Source organism: Lissotriton helveticus, chromosome 1_1, assembly GCF_964261635.1.
Source record: "Lissotriton helveticus chromosome 1_1, aLisHel1.1, whole genome shotgun sequence".
NCBI lineage: Eukaryota > Metazoa > Chordata > Amphibia > Caudata > Salamandridae > Lissotriton > Lissotriton helveticus.
The window spans coordinates 386,852,426-386,870,770 of NC_136057.1; the positions used below are offsets into that span (position 1 = coordinate 386,852,426).

Consider the following 18,345-nt stretch of genomic DNA (forward strand, 5'->3'; position numbering starts at 1 on the left):
AGCAGCTCCACCCTGATGCAAGTATAAAGTTATGGGGCAGAAGCACTCTGCTAAGTTGGGGTGGTGGGTAGTTATAAATCTGCTATGCAGGGAGAGGGGGAGGGGGTACCAGGGTATATTCAAGGGGTTCATGTTTGTTTTGAAATGCAACATTACAGAGAACTACTACAACGTACATATAGGTAATAAGAAAACTACACTGCGGGGCGAAACGCTCTCAGTCTTGCGGGGATGACACAAAAAGTGCAGACTACAGCATCAATAGAAAGTCCTAACACAGGGTAATCGACCCAGCAAATGACACACCTTCCCTTTATTATACTCTCCTGGAATGTGAATGAGCTCGGGGACAAAATAAAAAGAGGGTTGGTCCTTCAACATATAAAACGTAAGGGACCTGTGTTCCCTCTCATACAAAAAACACACCTGGTAGGTTCCACATGTAAAGAATTGGATAGATGGGGCTACAAAATGGCAGTACACTCAGACTTCACCTCTGGGTCACGGGGAGTTGGCATTTTAATTAATAAACGCTTTCCACTGGTACTACAGGGGTCTTGGACGGACGACCAGGGACGCTTTGCGGCCATAGCCTGCCAGTTAGGGGGACGCACCTACAATCTGATATTGATTTATTTTCCCCCTGCTTTACATCACACAGCATTACCGGCATTGGGTAACTTTCTCCTATCACTCCCGCAAGGAGAACTCATATTAGGGAGAGATTTTAACACTACGATGGACGCATCATAGGCAGGCAGCCCCCTAGGAACTCCAGTGGGCCAAAGTTTCAGATTGTCGGAATTCACTGAGGCGACCGGTCTAATAGATGTTTGGCGGACCAGGCACCCGCAAAAGAGGGAGTATACATTCCTCTCAGGAGCACACGGTAGTCTCTCCAGAATTGACTATATCCTAACATTGGCAACAGGTTTGGGAAAGGTGATGGAGATCACGCATTTACCACGGGGCATATCTGACCATTCACCGGTATTAATCACCTACGTTTCGCACATCCCAGGAAGAAGGCGCATATTCCCACTATACCCAGGCTATCTCACAAATCGGAAAATTGGACGGGGCTAATCTAAACAGAACAATATTTGATTGAAAATTAACACACAGTACCATCCCCAATGACTCTATGGGAAGCGTTCAAGGCGGTAATAAGAGGACAGGCCATCTCCCTAATCGCAAAACACGAACGTGATAAACGGGAACACATCGAGTCTCTGGAGCAAGAAATATCCATGGCGGAGACTGACCATACAACAGACATAGAGGCACCATGACGCATAAGCTACAATTAGCTCAACCAGAATATAGAGCATATGCATGGGAGGAAACCAAATCTAAGATTACAAACTCCCAAAATATTGTATACGAGATGGGAGACAAAGCAGGAAAGCTGCTAGCATGGCTAGATAAAAAAAAAAGCGGGTAGATGGGTGGCAGAGCTCCGGATGGAGACAGGCGAACTCACAACGGACCTGCAACAAATAGTTGAGGCACAAGCTGCACATTTTCAGCAAGTATATACACCCCTCGCATCAGCCACTGTAGCCGAAAATATAGAATTCCTTACAGACATACAGCTACCAACACTCGGACCGGAAGACGCCTAAGAGTTCGAAGCAGATCTGACTAGTCACGAACTTCAACGAGCGGTCGGAGCGCTACACTCAGGGAAAGCACTGGGACCCAACGGGCTCCCAGTGGAACTTTATAAGAAAGCTGCAACACAACTTATGCCACATCTCACGGTCAACTCACGGTCATAAATCAGTGGCTTCATGTGCCACAGGACGAGCCAGCATTCTGCATGGACCGACATCTACTCGAAAAAGAAGGAATTCTGGGATATTGTACAATAAAATAAGGCGACCGTCACTTACAGGCCCGACAGCCCACACGATTACAATCTGGTTTGAGGCACAGTACGCAATGGAATGGGAGGATGTAATCACACAGACTATGCCTATATGGGATACCCGACGTCTAGGTAAATTGAGCAACACAAAGGGATTCCAACAATGGGACGAAATAGGCATTATGAAGGTCAGGGATATCTGGAAGAAAGGAGAGGTCATCCAATTTGAACAACTGCAGATAACATACGGGTTGGCACAGACAGAGACCTTTAGATACCTGCAAGTTAGACATGCGCTCCACAGTGCACTACAACAGGGAACACAGCTGCCAGAAGCCTCACCTCTCGAAGAAAGGCTCCTCACTGACCATCTGAATTAGAAAGCCATCTCTCTAATATACCGAAAAATAATAAACAACCAGCCAGACACCATGGTAGCCCTTAAGGAACGATGGGAGATTGACCTGGGACCATTAGATGAGGCAGATTGGCAGGAAGTATTGGCATCTCCCAGGGAGATAGCAATCCCCTCAAGGTTGAGACTGCTGCAATTGAAAATCCTACACCGAACATATTACACACGTACGCTTCTTCATAAACTGGGGACCACTGATACACCACTTCGCCTTAGACACTGTGGCCTTCCTGGTACGTTCATACACACCATTTGGGAATGCCCCAATATTATGTCATACTGGGAGGCGGTCATGAACACAATGTCTCAAGTCATGGGGTGGTAATCCTCCCGGAACCGAAAGAATGTCTAATTAATATATGGGAACCAACAGACCTTAACCACACAGACCAGGACAGGGTAACGCTTGGTATGGTGCTGGCAAATCGAAACATAGCCCGCACCTGGGGATCACGGCAGACTCCTAAACAGCAAAATTGGTGCCAAGACATGGGCGATGCAATGGAAACTGAAAATCAGTTTATGTGCATAGAGGATGCCCCAAAAAGGGGCCAGGGTGTGGGGAAAATGGAACGTATTCCGTGGCAATATATGCGAAACCCCCCAAGAGGACACATTATCTGATATTAGTGACTAATGGAGACTAGAATGAAAAGAGTATATGTGGTGAGACAAGCCTGCTTGACTGTATACCATATATATAAACTAACAAACGGCATAAAAATGTATAAGAAGAAGCGAAACTGTATACCTATGTGGAATGAGTATGACTACTGCGTGTTGTTCTGTAAAAATTTACCGATTGTAATTAGTTGTAAAATAAAATAAATAAAAAAATAAAGAAGTAGAAATCAAGTTCAAATGATCCTCTCTGAGAGCAGACTGAGGTTTCTGGGAGGACTGGAGTGCTCAAATCTAAAGACATAACTTTGGTAGGGTTTTTGGGATCAGGCTGCATTGCGAGAAGTAAATGCTGGGCAGCCATATTCAAGTTTGGCACATTAATGCATCTTCGTAGCAAGAGAGCATGAAAGACTAAAGGGAGTGCTTAGCAGGGGAATACAGTGAGCCTGTGAAGACTGAAAGGAGTTGGAAGAGAGGGACTTTTTTCCTCTGCAAAAGTAGAAACAAACCGCATGGAGGAGAGGGGGTATGTCCAGAACCACATCTCCTCAGATTAAAGCCTTATTTCCAGAATGGAGTGCAGGATTGATACTCTAAATAATGAGGTGAAAAAGCCAGAGGAGACATTTTTTTGCATAATCTGGACAAGATGAAAGACTTGCTGAGTTCCATATCGAAAGAGAATAAATTCCCCTCAACTTATGCTAAAAGACTGAAGAACTGTTTGAGATCTATAAACTGATCAAGCTGATTGAACTGGCTACTGCTGCAATTGGGAAGCCTCAGTGAACTAGGTGTCACAGTCCATTGAAGCTCCTCCGGACCTGGACAAAGATAATTACCCATTTCTGCTTCCGAAATGTTACAGATAAAGCTATAATTGAGGACACCAAGAGAGAAGGCAAGGGTCAACTTTATTATTTAGTTTGCCTGGTATAAAATATGGGGAGAGGATGCTTGAGGGTAGTAAGAGCACACTGGCACTGCTCTACCAGGGTCAAGAAGTTCATCTTTTCCCAGATCTGACTCTTTAAAATGTAGAGGTCGAATAACATTCAAAGAGGTTAGTCATCAGTTGAGGTGCTCCGTGCTATGATAAGAGTTTCATAGAAGGTACAATTATATCCATTTTACAATTCAGAGACCTTAACGTAGAGTGGAACCAGGAACCGTGTGGGAAGGATAAACGATGCAATATTTTGTAACCGACATGTCTAGTTGAAGGATATGTTTGATCCATGGTGTGTTTAAGAAAACCGAGTGTAAGACACCGTGGCATTATTGAACTCCTTCCTTTTTGGGACCCACCACATCTTCATTAGTTATTGATCTTGTTTTACTGTTTCTTTCTTCCTGACATATTATAAAGCACTCTGATACCCTCTTGGGTCATGTGAGCCCTATAAAAACTTTATAAATAAATAAATTGGTCTGACAGGCCACAGTAACCTATTGGTCTCATGGTTGTAATTATAATAGAAGAACTATAAAATGAATAAAATGTGCCTGAAGGACATATTCAGTGGTGGCTGAGCCAACAGCCAAGGGTGGTAACATTTTAACCTGTAATTTTGAAAGAAAAAAAATGTAGATTTTTAAAATTGTCTGGCACTCTGAATTATTGTTACTTGTATATTAAAGGCAGAACAGTTGTGCGATACAGAAACATCCCTACGTTCACGTGTGTTGATATTCAAGTAGAACTAGCCACTGCATTGGATAAGATTAGATTTTATCAGGATCAAATAGATTTTATCCATCATTTTTTACTTCCCCCATTCCCGTCTTCACATGTAAGTGGGGGACCAAATCCTCAAATGTCATCCTAAGCCCATCTTTTAATGCCCCTAAAAAATAATAATTCAAAGTGGGTTCACACATGGGCTTAAGAAGACACTGCGTCTAATTGAGAGCGGAGCCTCATAACATTGATAAGCAACTGCTTTAGCTAGTTAATCTGTTAATTACCTAATTTTTGCCAGTTTCAGCAATTCCATAAATAGGACCCAGTGTAAAGAGGGTTTTGTCACTGTGACTCAATATCTATTTGTTACCATGCAGTAGTTTTGAGGTGTTATGGTACAGTTAAAAAAACATGTGTCATCAAGTTTATAAATAGTAATTGGGGTGTCTGTAACAAGCAACTTGAACGAGTCATAGATGATGCAGAAACATGGACCGAGAAAAACTAATTATGTCTATTTCAGAAATAGTGTCTGGCGTGAGATGTTACTATTATTTCTGCTCAAGGTTTGAGAAATGCCAAGTGGTAGGTGCGCGACAAGGCCTCTTTAATCGACTAGCTCGTCTCGCTGGAAATGGTAGTCCAGCACAGGTTCAACACAAACTTGAACATAGCAGTCCAGCTGGCTAAAAATAAGAAGCGCTCAAACATTTGGGTCAACTATAGAAAGTTCTGTTTGTTTTCAGATGGCTGCCCCTATCCCGAGCTGCATCAGTAAATGCTTATTACTGTGAATGATTATCTGTCAGCCTTTGTGTGGTGAGTTAGTCTCACTGACATTTGCACTGACTGGGGGATCTTCAGAAAATGTTTGAGTTGATTGTTATTGGGCAATCTATGTTGCATGATACAGAAGGTTTTCTCCTTCACCAGCTTCTAATTTGCAAATCATCGTCCCTTTATAATCCCGCTCTCTGGGTGGGAGAAAGCAGACTAAATGAAAATGAGATTAAAACTACACCCTGAAAGATTCCTGTTGAAGGGCCAGCGTGGGCATCATTGCTGGCTGATACACATACTGCCACTGAGCTGTGATTGATAGGTAGATCAATATATTCTAGTCCTAGTTATTTTATCTACCCAGCTGAATTTGCCGCTACCCATCATATGCTCCATGTTGCCTAGTCTGGCCCAGCCATATGTGCAGAATTAATCCAGCTTGGTGTCGTGCACTCCATATTAGAGGGTGTTTTCTATTGGAGATCCTTTACTATTGGTTTATTTGTTGATCGTTTTTATGTCAAGAGAACGTGTGATTCTTTGTAGAATGTCCCTGAAGACCAGGCCATTGTAGCGGGGACTTACTTTATTATGTATGACTTCTTTGGTAGCTCGTGTATTGTATATTGCACATTTTAATTGTTGATTCCCTCAGGGCTTGTATTATCTCTAATTCTGTTCACCAGTGGTTTTAGGTACTGTGCAAAAAGTAATGTAGACGAGGGAACTTCTCTTCTGTCATGTACCCCTGCAAATCCATATGGTCTTTGACAACTACTGATTCATCCTCACTCTTGCCGAATCATAGCCTGCAACAATCCAGCTGACCAACTCCTCTCTGAAGCTCATTTGCTTCAGTTCTGTGCTCATGAACACCCTTTCAACCCTATGTAAGGATGTTTGCTGTTTCTCAGCATTGTCAACTAAATGGGGGAATTTATTTATATTATCACCAGTTTACCTTTTCCCTCGTGAAGCCTGTTTGACCTAGGTGGGCATTATTTGATCAGATGTGACCATGTAAATAGCTTACAGTCCCGTTTAGTGAAGATATTGGCCAATAGGAGACACAGGAACCCGGGTCCTGTTTAAGCTTCAACAGCAGTGTAATTGTGGCATCCATCAGGTGTTGCCTGGTGTGTTCCTCTGAGAGATTTTAACGACTGTAAGTGTGGCCCCAATAGGCATGGGCCCAGGTTTTCATTTTTCATTCTCTGTTCTAGACTTCTCCATTATGTTCTTGGACTGAGTTGAGAGGCCATTTCCGGTTAGACTCTTCTCCACTTCAACTTGCAACCCTCTTTGTTTTATAGTCTTTGGTAGAAGACCCTGATCACTCCCTACTTCCTTTCTTCTGAATCCACCCACTGGCCTCTGGGTTCTTCTTTTTCTGTTTATATAGTTCCACACTTTTTCTGTTCAACTTGGTAGGCTAATAGTGTCCAAACCTTTTTGCCAACCTCCTGTTTGTTACATAGAGGATTAAAAGTGTACACCACTTTTTCCAATTTCAGTAGTCTAAACTGGCCCATTTCGCTATGACTTAAATGACCCGTATTGCTATGACCATGTGCTCTGCAATTGGGTTGGTTGTGATGTTTCACCATTGTCAATGATTCTTGTCTCGTGAAGTTCATTTATATTCTTTCTCTCTTTTTATCCTCACTGCCTCTGGTATGAAACTACCTTTAATGACCACGTATGGTGCATTCGATCTTGTCTCTGTGAACACCTTCCCCTGATGTGTTCTGAATCCAATACTCTCTGATGTCATCCCTAACCCTTCGTATGATTACACGGTCTTTAAGCAAAGAGTCCTTAATAAGCAAGGGAGGAATACTTTTCTAACCCATGTTCCTTTCTCTAATATCTCTGCCTAGCCCCTGCAGTGTGCCAGTTACCGGTCAGTGATCATGTAGAGTAATGCCATTGTTCTGCCTCCTGCATGCTCCCTATAAACATTTGTACACAGGACTTATAGGCATGTGACTAGTTTGAGTAGTTCTTCAGCAGAGGGTGTTCTTGTGTGCAGTTATCTTCCAGGGCTGTCACATGGTGTTATATTTATATAAAACAGGTTTACAACAATGCTCACCCTAGGATTGGCTAGTCTCTCACCTGCTCAGTGTCAGGATACCCTCCTAGACTGTTGTGCGTTTTACAAATCAACATAACTGTGTTTGTTCTGCTGCACTAAACCGTTATTGTCTAATGAACATGCCAGATTTTGCTATGAAAATTCAAAAAGGCTCCAGGTAAAAGTGTAACTAGTTGCACAAATGTAACCAGGGCATGCCACCATGTGTGACTAAGCAAGGATCTTAGGAGCAGTGCTGCAAGCCAACTGGTTGTTTACCGTTTGCTAGAATCTTTCATTGAAATGTATGTGTTAAAGATGTGAATTAACCTCTGACCAATTGTAGTGAAGGCCACTAAGTGGTCTAGGAGGTCGAGGAAATGTGTCCACCCAGTACAAAAACAGTAAAACAGTAAATGTCATAAAGTGTTTTAAACAGTCTTTTTCAGTGCTATAGATTGATGTGCTGCTGTGGGTTTACTGGATTCAACACACTTTTTTCTTGAACTTCTCCCCCAAGATAGGGTTGTGACTGGTCGGTTGTGCTTCTGTTAATTAGAAACAACTTTTTTTTTTTTCCCCAGAGTTTTATATAGCGCGAACTAGAACCGAACCGAGTCAGTTATCAGAGCGCTTTACATAGCACCAGCTACGTTACATGAGGACACACTTTCATTTTAGGCACGGGGAGATTAAGTGATTTGCCCAGAATCACAGGGGGTTTTTGACGTCGTTACCGAGACGCGAACCCAGATCCCCAGGTCCGAGGTCGAGCGCCTTAGCCGTTAGGCCAACCCCTCTCCCCTTGTTTTCTTTTTCTTTTTAGCAGGTGGCTAATCTAAGATACTTTTATTGAGTCTGGGAAGATGCATTCTCATAACAATACGTTGGTCCTATAACATACAAAGAAGGTGAAATTCTTTATTTAAAAAAAAAAAAAACTTTTTTATTAGGTACAAGGCTTGTAATGGTATCCCATACAGAAATAAAGTACATGCAAAGTGTGTGGTTCAAATCACAACTGCTTCCTCTGGTATCCATACATATTTGTTCAGTTTAGTCCTTAGTTATCTCGAGGCTGGAATGCAGATTCACAACCCTCTCAGGGCTTCCCAAAATCTCACCGGCCCTCTAAAAGCCTGTCTCAATGCCTCCGCAAGACTCATAACAGGATCTAGGAAATATGACCACATATCACCACACCTGAAGGGACTCAACTGGCTACCCTGTGAAGCTTGAAGCCACCTAAAGATGGCTTGCATCACTCACAAGGCGCTACTCCACAACACCCCCCAGTACCTAGCCCAATAACGTACCTTATCGGGAGGAAACAGACACTCTAGAAGCACAGACAATCTACTTCTGAAACCCACACTATTTCAACAAGACTAAAACCTCCAACGGAGCAGTGACAAGAATATGGAACTCGCTTCTGCCATACATCAGAAAAATCTCCTCTACTCCTCTCTTCAAAAAGGAAGCACAATTATTCTTGATGAGCAAATTCCTACCTTAAATCTGCACAATTACGACCCCAGCTATACAACCTCATGAATTTCTCTACTCTCGAGTCACTGAGACCGTGAAGCGAAGACCAACACAAACTCGATCTTGTTTTTATTGTTTTAGAACATTTCCCACTTCTGCTATTCACCAGGACCCTTTTCCTGTATGCTGCTACTTTTATGCTATGTTTTTGTATACAATGTTTTTCACTAAAATGTTTTATACCTTGCTCTTTATGTAAAGCGCTCTGATACCCTACTTCGAGTCTGGTTCGCGCTATAGAAAACTCTAATAAAATAAAAATTTGTTACATAATTACAGTTGGTTAATTGTTTAACATTTGGCACCTCTTTCTAGTAACTACTATCTAGTGTTGGTTCGTCATGTGGTAATGCACAGATATTTCCCCTGAAGTTGTTCCATTTTCCCCACACCCGCTCCCACTTCTTGCGGCACCCTCTATGTACATTCACTGCCTTCTCCACCACCATGGCCCCATCCATATCATTGCACCATTCCCGGTATGGCGAAATATTATGCACACTCCAGTTTTTGGCAATGTTGCGTTTGGCTATTGTCATGCCTAGTGTCGCCCAGTCTTGGGCCGCATGTTTGAGATCTTTCGCTTCCGATATATTCAGGAGACATCGCTTGGGTTCCGGTGGTACGGGAGCTCCGCTAACTTGTTGTATTGTTTGCATAATTGCTTCCCAATATATCATGATCTCTGGGCATTACCATATTGTGTGGTAAAATGTGCCCATCGCCCCACAGTTCCTCAAGCGGAGTTGGTTGTCTGTCTTTCCCATCTTATATAAGGTTACCCTCCTGAAGTAGATTCTGTGGAGCACTGTAAGTTGTATTAAACGTAATTTTGAGGATATCGCCTCTTGTCGCTGAGATTCTAGTGCTTCCTGCCAGTCCGTCTCATCTAGGTCCCCAATATAAGTCGGCCATTTGTCACGGAGATTCTAATTAGGGTCTGGTTGATTATTGATGATCTTACAGTAAGTTAGGGAAATGGCTTTTTTATCTATATATTCCATTAGAAGTCTATCCTTCAGTGGGGAGGCCTCTGGGAGGAAGGTACTTGGTGGGATGGCGGCCTTGAGTGCGTGTCTGATCTGCAAGTAGGGGAATATTTCTGTGGGTGCCATTGCGTACAGGTCTTGGAGCTGAGCAAATGTAACATCTTCTCCCTTAATCCAGAGATCCTCCCACCCTTGAGATTCCTATTGAGTCCCATTGCTTAAAGCCTTTGCTGCTGCTTAGTCTACCCAATCTTTTGGCCTCGCAGAGTGGGGTTGATTGTGTTATACCGTTATCCCAGCCCAATTTTCTAAGCACTATATACCATATTTGGACTGTATGTGTGGTGAGTCCCATAAGGTCTGTCTTTTCAGTTTTGTTGTACAGTGCCCTCATAATCCCTCTCTCTTCCAGGACATGTCTATCCATTCGGAATGCAGGTTCAGTTTGAGGGGAGTGAAGCCACTGGTTGAGCACGATCAGTTGAGAGGCCCAGTAGTATATCTGTATGTTCGGAAGTGCGATGCTGCCATTGTACCACCCTTTAATCAGTTTATTCATGGCTATGCGGGCCAGCTTTCCGTCCCAGAGGAGGGTGTTTACTTCCGCTTCTATTGCTTTAAAGTATGAGTGAGGAACTGGAAATGGGGTATTTTGCAAGGCGTAAAGAAATCTGGGGAGGGCCATCACCTTAAAGAGTGCAGCTGCCAGTGCTAACTATCTCAACTTAATCTTTTCAGGGGTTCAAGGAGGTTTTTATCCATGAAATCATCTGGATTTGGTGTAATGTGAATCCCTAAGTAATTGAAGCCGTCCTCTACCACTCTTACGGCGCAACGCCTGGCAGCGCTGGCAGGGGCCATTCTGGACATATAAGATTGACTTAGTCCAATTAATGGTGTACTCAGAGTATCTTCCGTGTGTCTTGCAAACATCTAAAAGTCTATTTAGTGAACGTCTTGGGGATGCCATGTACAGCAGGACATCGTCCACATATAAGGAAAGACGGTCTTCCCAGCCCTCTGTCCACTGGAGCCCACAGTTGACCCGGTCTCTTCTTATCCAGGCTGCCAGTGGTTCCAGCACAAGGGCAAAGAGAAGTGGCAATAGGGGACAACCTTGCCTTCTTCCACACCCTATAGGAAAGTCACCGGGGAAAGATTGAGATTCGTCCTTTTGCTACTACTTGTGCAATCCATTTTGTGTATAATAGCCGTATCCAAGCGCAAAATTTGAGCCCGTACCCTATATGTTTAAGGACGGCGAAGAGGAAAGGCCACCAGACCGTATCAAAGGCCATGCATGCGTCAAGAACTAGTATAATGGCATCTTCCTGGATGGTATGCTTGCCAGCTATCACGCCATGTAGGCGTTTCAAATTGAGCTCCGTATTTCTACCCGGCATAAACCCCGATTGATCTAGATGTACTAGTTTCGCAAGGTGGGGCATTAGCCTGGTGGCTAACGCTTTGGCCAATGTTTTGGCCTCTGCGTTGAGCAGTGATCTGGATCGGTAGGATGTGCAATCTTGGGTTCGTTTCCCTAGTTTATGGATGGCCACTTTTGTGGCCATACGCTGGCCTTTAGCGAGTTTTCCTTCCTCCAAGCTGGCTTCGTACATATTCAATAAACGCGGTGTGAGTGTAGTTGCTGCTTTTTTGTATAGTTCAATAGGGATGCCATTCGGTCCCAGGGCCTTCCCTGATTGTATGCTACCTATGGCCAAAGCTAATTCTTCTGATGTGAGGTCTCTCTAGTGATTGGGTTTCAGCCATTGTGAGTGGTGTTCTGAATATCTCTGAGCAATGTTGTCGCTTCCTTTGGGGTTGCCGTGGTTGTTGGGGCATAGATCTTTTTGTAGTGGAGTGCAAGTGTATTCACTGTCTTTTGCAGGTCTGTTATAGTTTCTCCAGTGTCAAGTCGAAGCTGTGCCACCCAACGGTCAGCCCGCTCTCGTCTGTCTAGCCAGGCCAGGAGCTTTCCGGCTTTATCCCCAACTTCATATACCTTATGTTGAGTGGCTGCTAGCCTAGCTTTTGCCTTCTCCCACATGTGTCCTTTATATTCCTGTTTTTAATATTTAGTCAATGTGCATTAACTTCAGAGGGATTTTGGGAGTGTATTGCCTATAGTTGGCTCACTTCTTGCTCTAGGGCTTCCACTAGCTTTCTTTTTTATTTTTTGTGACTGGAGATTAGAGAGATGGCTTGTCCCCGGAGGACTGGCTTGTACAAAATTAGTGGGGAAGACACTGAAAGCTCATTTTCTCTAAAATAATATTTTGTGGTCGTGCTCAGTCCCTTCTAAATTTTAGGATTTTTCAGGTATGCTGGGTATATTCGGAATATGCTGCGTTGAATTGGGGCATGCAAAGTGTACTTGACAAACAGGAGAGTGATCTGAAATGCCTCTGGGCAGATGGGTCGTTCCCTCGAACTTCCCCACACTATCTGCCATTGTAAGTATATAGTCTAATCTGGAGACACTGCGGAAATCGGGAGTGCCAAACGTCCACCAGGCCCAGCGCTTCTAGGACGTCTGCTAATTGGGAGTTTGTGTGGCGTTGTTGCCTAGGGGGCGTCCGGTCAAGTGCGTTTTCTAGGGTAATGTTAAAGTCGCCCCTCACTATTAAGTCCCCTTGTTTCTGCATGGACAGCTTTCCATCCACGTGGATGCCCAAGCTTTTGACCACGGCCGCAGGTTCCGGGGGTGACCCTAGTTCCCTTGGCCAGAATTGATCGTTCCATGGGTTGCCAGCGATGGTGATTGGCAACACCTCGGTCTTATCCGGATTGATCTTTAAAGAATTCCTGGCCATGCAATTGGCTGTGCACTTCAGAATGTTTTGTAATCTTGCGAAAGCACCCAGACCATCACCCAGTTGAATGATGATCTGGGTGTCATCCGCATAGTTATACACCTGACAGTCCATCCGGTTAAGCAGCAGAATCAAAGGGCACCTGGAGTTTTCTTGTCTGCCCTGTTCCTTAATTCGTCCAAAATAGACAACATAACAAGCTCCGTGCTGTGATTCGCACGGAACCCAGCCTGGTTCGGCTCAAGCAGGACATTCCTCTCCAGCTGTTCCGACAAAATGGTAAGTACATGTTGCTCTACCACCTTCGCCAGGAACGGTAGCTGAGAAATTGGCCTGAAATTTTTCAGACATTTCACATCCGCCCCCGTTTTTTTCAGCAGGGGAATCAGCCGGGCCTCCTTGAAAGATAACGGGACTTGTCCTGTTAGTAGAGATGTATTCAGAAGGCTCAACACGTCTTCCTCTATACCAGGCAATGCCAGTTTGAACACCTCCGGTGGGCACGGATCAACCTGGGAGCCCGACTTGACCCGCCCCATAAGAAGTGTCAACCTCTCCTTCGTAATCAAGGGTAGGGCAGTTAATGGGGTGGTCACTGGCATTCTAGCAGGAATAGTCTGTGGAGGGCAATTACTCGTGGGGGTCGCTGCAATGTCGGATATAAGGTCCGTGATCTTGCTAATAAAGAAATCTTGAAATTTTTGGCAGTCCTCCTGCAGGAACTCCATAGTCTGCTCCTTATTTTTCCTAAGTTCTGTAAGGACTCTAAAGATTTCTTTCTGAGGGTTCTTAGCCGAGTCTGACCTCGACTTTAATGGTGCTTGGTCAGTGTATGGCAGATCGGCCTTACAGCTGCTTGGGGGGCCTCAGTTCCGCCATACCGCCCGGGGCTTATCTGTGAAGGCATGAATGGGCAAGATGTGTTCATTAGTTGTCGCGCTGCCCAGCTGATCCGCTGCCGTCCCCAGCCACACACAATCGTGCCTTGAGGGGCGGGGCCAGTTACCTCCGTGACGCGCGGCCTCCACTGTACTCTAGTCCTCGGCTGCAATTCTATTACAGGACCGGAGGCTTCAGATTATGCTTCTCATTCTTTACTGCAAACATCACAGCAGCCAATGAAACAAGCATTTGCAATGCAATAGGTCTCGCATTATTTAAGTTTGAGCTATTATTATTGTAAATGGCAATGTTTTTTGCTTTATGCTATAGTTTTCTTATGTACATAAAAAGCTACATATAAAGTATTTGTTGTTAAAATTATTTATGCAGTATTTAAATTTGTTTGCATAAAAGATTACAAGAATATCTTAGCAAAAAAGTAAAACTTTTTAATGGTAATTGACTAAATGTCCATTTGTAGTGATGGGCGCAGGGCGGGCGGCGGGGGGGTACCGGACTGCGGGGCCAAAGGAAGGAATGCTGGGGGGCAGGCTGGAAAGACGGGGAGGGGGACGAAAGTCAGGGGTGGGGAGAAGGCTCTACGAGTGGACGGTGAGTGCAGCCTCAAGGGATGAGATGGGGATGCAAGCGCTGCTGGCAGAGGGCTTAGCTGCGGCGACACGGACAGGTAGCGTCATGCGAGTGAGGGCGATGTAGCCTCTTGAGTATAATAGCGGTGAGGCAGATACGGAAGGCGCGGGGTGATTATGGGACGAACAAGAACGTGCAGTCTAGGATAGCGCCAAAGGGCGCCAACGAGGTAGCCACGGAGGAGGCATAAGGGGGGTCGGATTGCAGGGTAAAGGGTGGAGGCATGGGGTTGGTGGGAGGGGGCGACCAGGTGGGGAATGCAAGGAATGGGGTTATGGGCGAGGGTTAGGGAGGCACAGTTGGTGCCATTCAGTGAATAGTCCGCAGATGCAAAAGGAGCAGAAGTAGGAGGGGAGTTAGACCGGTGTAGCGACAGCATATCGTTGGATGGCACTCGTAGTGAATAAGCACTAACGGTATACGGCAATATTTAGGCACGGATTGTGTCGACATGGAACTGGGTGGCCCTTAAGGGGGAGGGCAGGCGCGGTCCCAGTGAAATTCACGGGGGTTTGGGCTGGGGGAAGGGGGTGGCAGGGCGCAGAAAAGGGAACAAAGGGGCGGGAGACGGTCAGAGCGCCAAAAGATAGGGGGCGTAGGGGGGCACCGACGCAGGCAGACAGGGAAGACACAGCGTAGGGGGTTAGTGACAGGAAAGGGGGAGTGATCAAAGGAAAGGAATTTGTAAGATGAGGAGGACAGGGAGGGCCGCCGATGGTAGTAAGGGCTGGCGAATTGGGGGGAGGGGGGCGGAGCCTGCCCGGCTGGCATGGCAGGGAGCGGTAGATAAGGAAGGCGGGGGGGTGGGGCGGCGAAAGATGCAGGGAGCGTGGAGAAGTGCAGGCAAGGAGTTTGCCCCCCCCCCCCCATCCCCCTGGTAGTCAATTAAGAAGGCATGGGTCAGCGCAACGAGGTTACGTATGGCTACAGAACAAGTGGCCGGGTGGTTAGGAGGTTCATGTGGGAATGGTTGGGGACAGACCTCGGCCCCTCAATAAGAGTGAAGATCCCACTCCTGGCACCGGCGGGGCGAGCGCGTTAAGCGTGGGTTAAACTCAAGAGCAGGTTTGCCAGGAAGAGTGGGCGGGGTAGTTAGAATAACGGCAGTTAGAAGAATGTAACTTGCACACTCCACTTTGCACTGGTAACACACGGTTTGCTACCCCTCACATGTTAATCACACGTTCTACCTTTGATACCTGCACAAGTGCCACCGTTGCCTACGTAACGCTTGTTTTGTGGATGAGTGTCTAGCTCTTATTGCAGTATTATACCTCAAAATGATACTTTGTTTCTCTTGTAACCGCACACTTGTCACTTTTCCTCTTGTGCACTTTTATTACCTCATGTATCTTGGTTGCGCACAGTTTTACTACCTCATGTATTTTGTTTGCTCACAATTGTCACCATTACCTTAGGTAAGGTAACGTATGCGTTTGTAATGTTTGATGTGTAATGTTTCTCATTATGTTTCATTTCCGTTCCTATTGTGAAGCGCTCTGACACCTGCGGGTAGAATCCGCGCTATATAAAATAATAAAATAAAATGCAAAAAAAAAAAAAAAGGGCACGAGCAATGTGCCCAGGGGGCGGGGGGGGGGCACAGATCGGCAGTGACAGTGAGCACGAGAGTGGGTAGAGAGAGGGGAGGCAAGCAGGGCACACCGCTAGCGGCCACAACGCTGCATTGCGCTACTAGGGTCCCGTGCCACACGCAAGTGAGGATTGGGGCACAGGGGGAAGAGCTGTCTGGTGGTAAGAAGGGACTTGAGCAGGCGGCTGTCAACACGGGGATTGTAGGCCGAGGCTCCGGGCATCCACGGAGTCAAGAATGTATAATGGGTGCAAGATGGAAGCATGGTGGCAATGGGGGGCCTCGGAGGCCTAGACGGGGGACGGGTCCAGGCAGAATATATAGTTTAGTTGCAGATTATACCTCTGTTGTACTTTATTCTCGTATAACGTGCACACTGGTCATTTTTTCCTCATCGGACCTTTGCTACGTCGTGGCTCTGGTTTGCTCGCGGTTGTCGCTTTTGCCTCGTGTAACTTAGCGTCTGCGGTTGCAGTTTGTTTGTTCGTGTGTAGGGTTCTCCCTATGTAACAGCTCGATCCCTTGTTATGGGGCGCTCGGGTAGAGTTCGCGCTGTATGGAAGCGCATACATAAATAATTAATAGACATAGGATGAGGCCCAAGCAGGGCTCATGAAAGGAGGTCGCGCAAGATGGATCAGGGCTACTAAGGTGTCTAGCGCAATTAAATAGCGGCAGAGGGGAGGAGGGAGATCAAAGGAAGGGTAGATGCGAAGTGATGGATGGGGGCGGACACGTTAAGGCTTGGACGCGGCAATAGGAGCGTGAGAAGGGGGGGGCTGGATTCGAGTGGGGGGTGGGCCGGTCAAGGGTTGCTGATGCGGGGATAGCGAGGCTCGGGAGCACAGGGTGTGGCCGGTGCTCATCGGAGAGAGGGGGGGCCTATTGCGAGGGTTGGCCTGTGAGAGGTTGCACGTTATTCTACTAGATGCGCGGCAATTACTTATTTGTTTGTGTGTCGCGGGCTTTGCCCGGGGGCGGCGGGGCGCCTCGCAATGGGAGCAGTAAGGTGAAAGTGAATAAATAAAAGAGGAGAATATTGCAGGAGGGTTTTCAATCCCGGGCGGAAGTCAGGCAGGCCGGGGGCGGGACGTGAAGACACACCGGAAGCCCGGGCGGGCTCCCGTGAGGTGAGAGAGCCTCGCACGCACAGAAGGAAGAGACCGCCGCCGCCTGCAACGAGCCCTCGCCTGAAGACAAGTACCGGTGAGTGGGGGCCTTTACTGAGCCTTTACTGAGCTGCGAGGGCGGGGGGCATGTGTGTGTGCGTGGGGCGGCGGGGGGCTCTGTATGTGTGTGAGCGTGCGTGTGTGTATGTGTCTTGGAGTCTGTGTGTATGCGTGCGTGTGTGTATGCGTGTGTGATGACTGCGGGGGGAGGGAGAGAGTGTGTGCGAGCGAGTGTCTCTGTGTGTGTATGCGCATGCATGCATGTGTGTATGTGTGGGGATGTGCACGGCGCGGGAATTCTTGTGAATGTGGACGGAGCCGACGTGCGCGTGCAAGCAGCTGAATCCAGCCGGGGAGAAGCGCGTGACAGTTTTTTGTCCGTCATTCCCCCGTGTCAGCTCGCTATAAGTCTCCAGCCCTGGACGCATCCTTCGGATGCGAATTCCAGGGCGAGACCTAAAAAGCGTATTTTTCATTAAATAACAGTAAACAACTACATTTCCCATCATGACCTGTACATAGGCACGCCCCTATAGTCCATAAGAACCCCTTGCGTGCGGCCATCTTCCTCTTTCTTTGCTGCTCACAGCAAGAGATAAGTGCACCTTGTTCCCTCTCGTTTGCTGTATTGCATGGCTTGATATATTGATGCTTTGATATCGACTTTTGTTAACTTTAATAAGTATTTAGAGACTTATCTTATGATACCTTCTTTGTAACCGATTATTGAGGGATTTGGTGCATTCGGCGGGCGAGCGCGTGATCTGTAACGTGTCTCCTCAGCCCGCCTTCAGTGTTTCCTTTGTGGTTCAAATGAGCGTCGCGCAGACTGCGGACGCTTTCTAGTTCGGTCGCTGACCGGGGACAGACCGTCACCGTTATTCACGAGCCTTAGTCCCAAGTTTTCCCACGGCAATAGCGCGCTTCATGCGCATGCGCATGGGCTTCCCACATCGCCCTGTGACGTGGTACAGTCCGGGTGGCTCTCGGCTGGAACACGCTCCTCATCGCCCTGAATTTGGGCTCCTTTTTGGGCGGAATTCGGTAGCGTTGGGCGGCGCGTTACCGGCGCGAATCCCCTAACTTATACATCTCGAGTTTTTTCCATCGGTGATAGCTCTGCCTCATTAGCGCCTGTAAAGGTTGTAAAATACTACCCATTTGAGTGGCACACGCTCTTTGGATTGATCATTGGGCCTGGGTCTCTGACCTGCTAGAATACAGCTTTGCTGAGGGGGTTTCTGTA

At 46.5% G+C, this 18,345-nt stretch overlaps 1 protein-coding gene across 1 annotated transcript in view; it reads left to right on the forward strand.

Moving 5' to 3' along the window:
* WASHC1 (WASH complex subunit 1) overlaps positions 1 to 18,345 on the forward strand; it is a 502,888-nt gene that overhangs the window by 27,645 nt on the left and 456,898 nt on the right. The window lies entirely within an intron of this gene.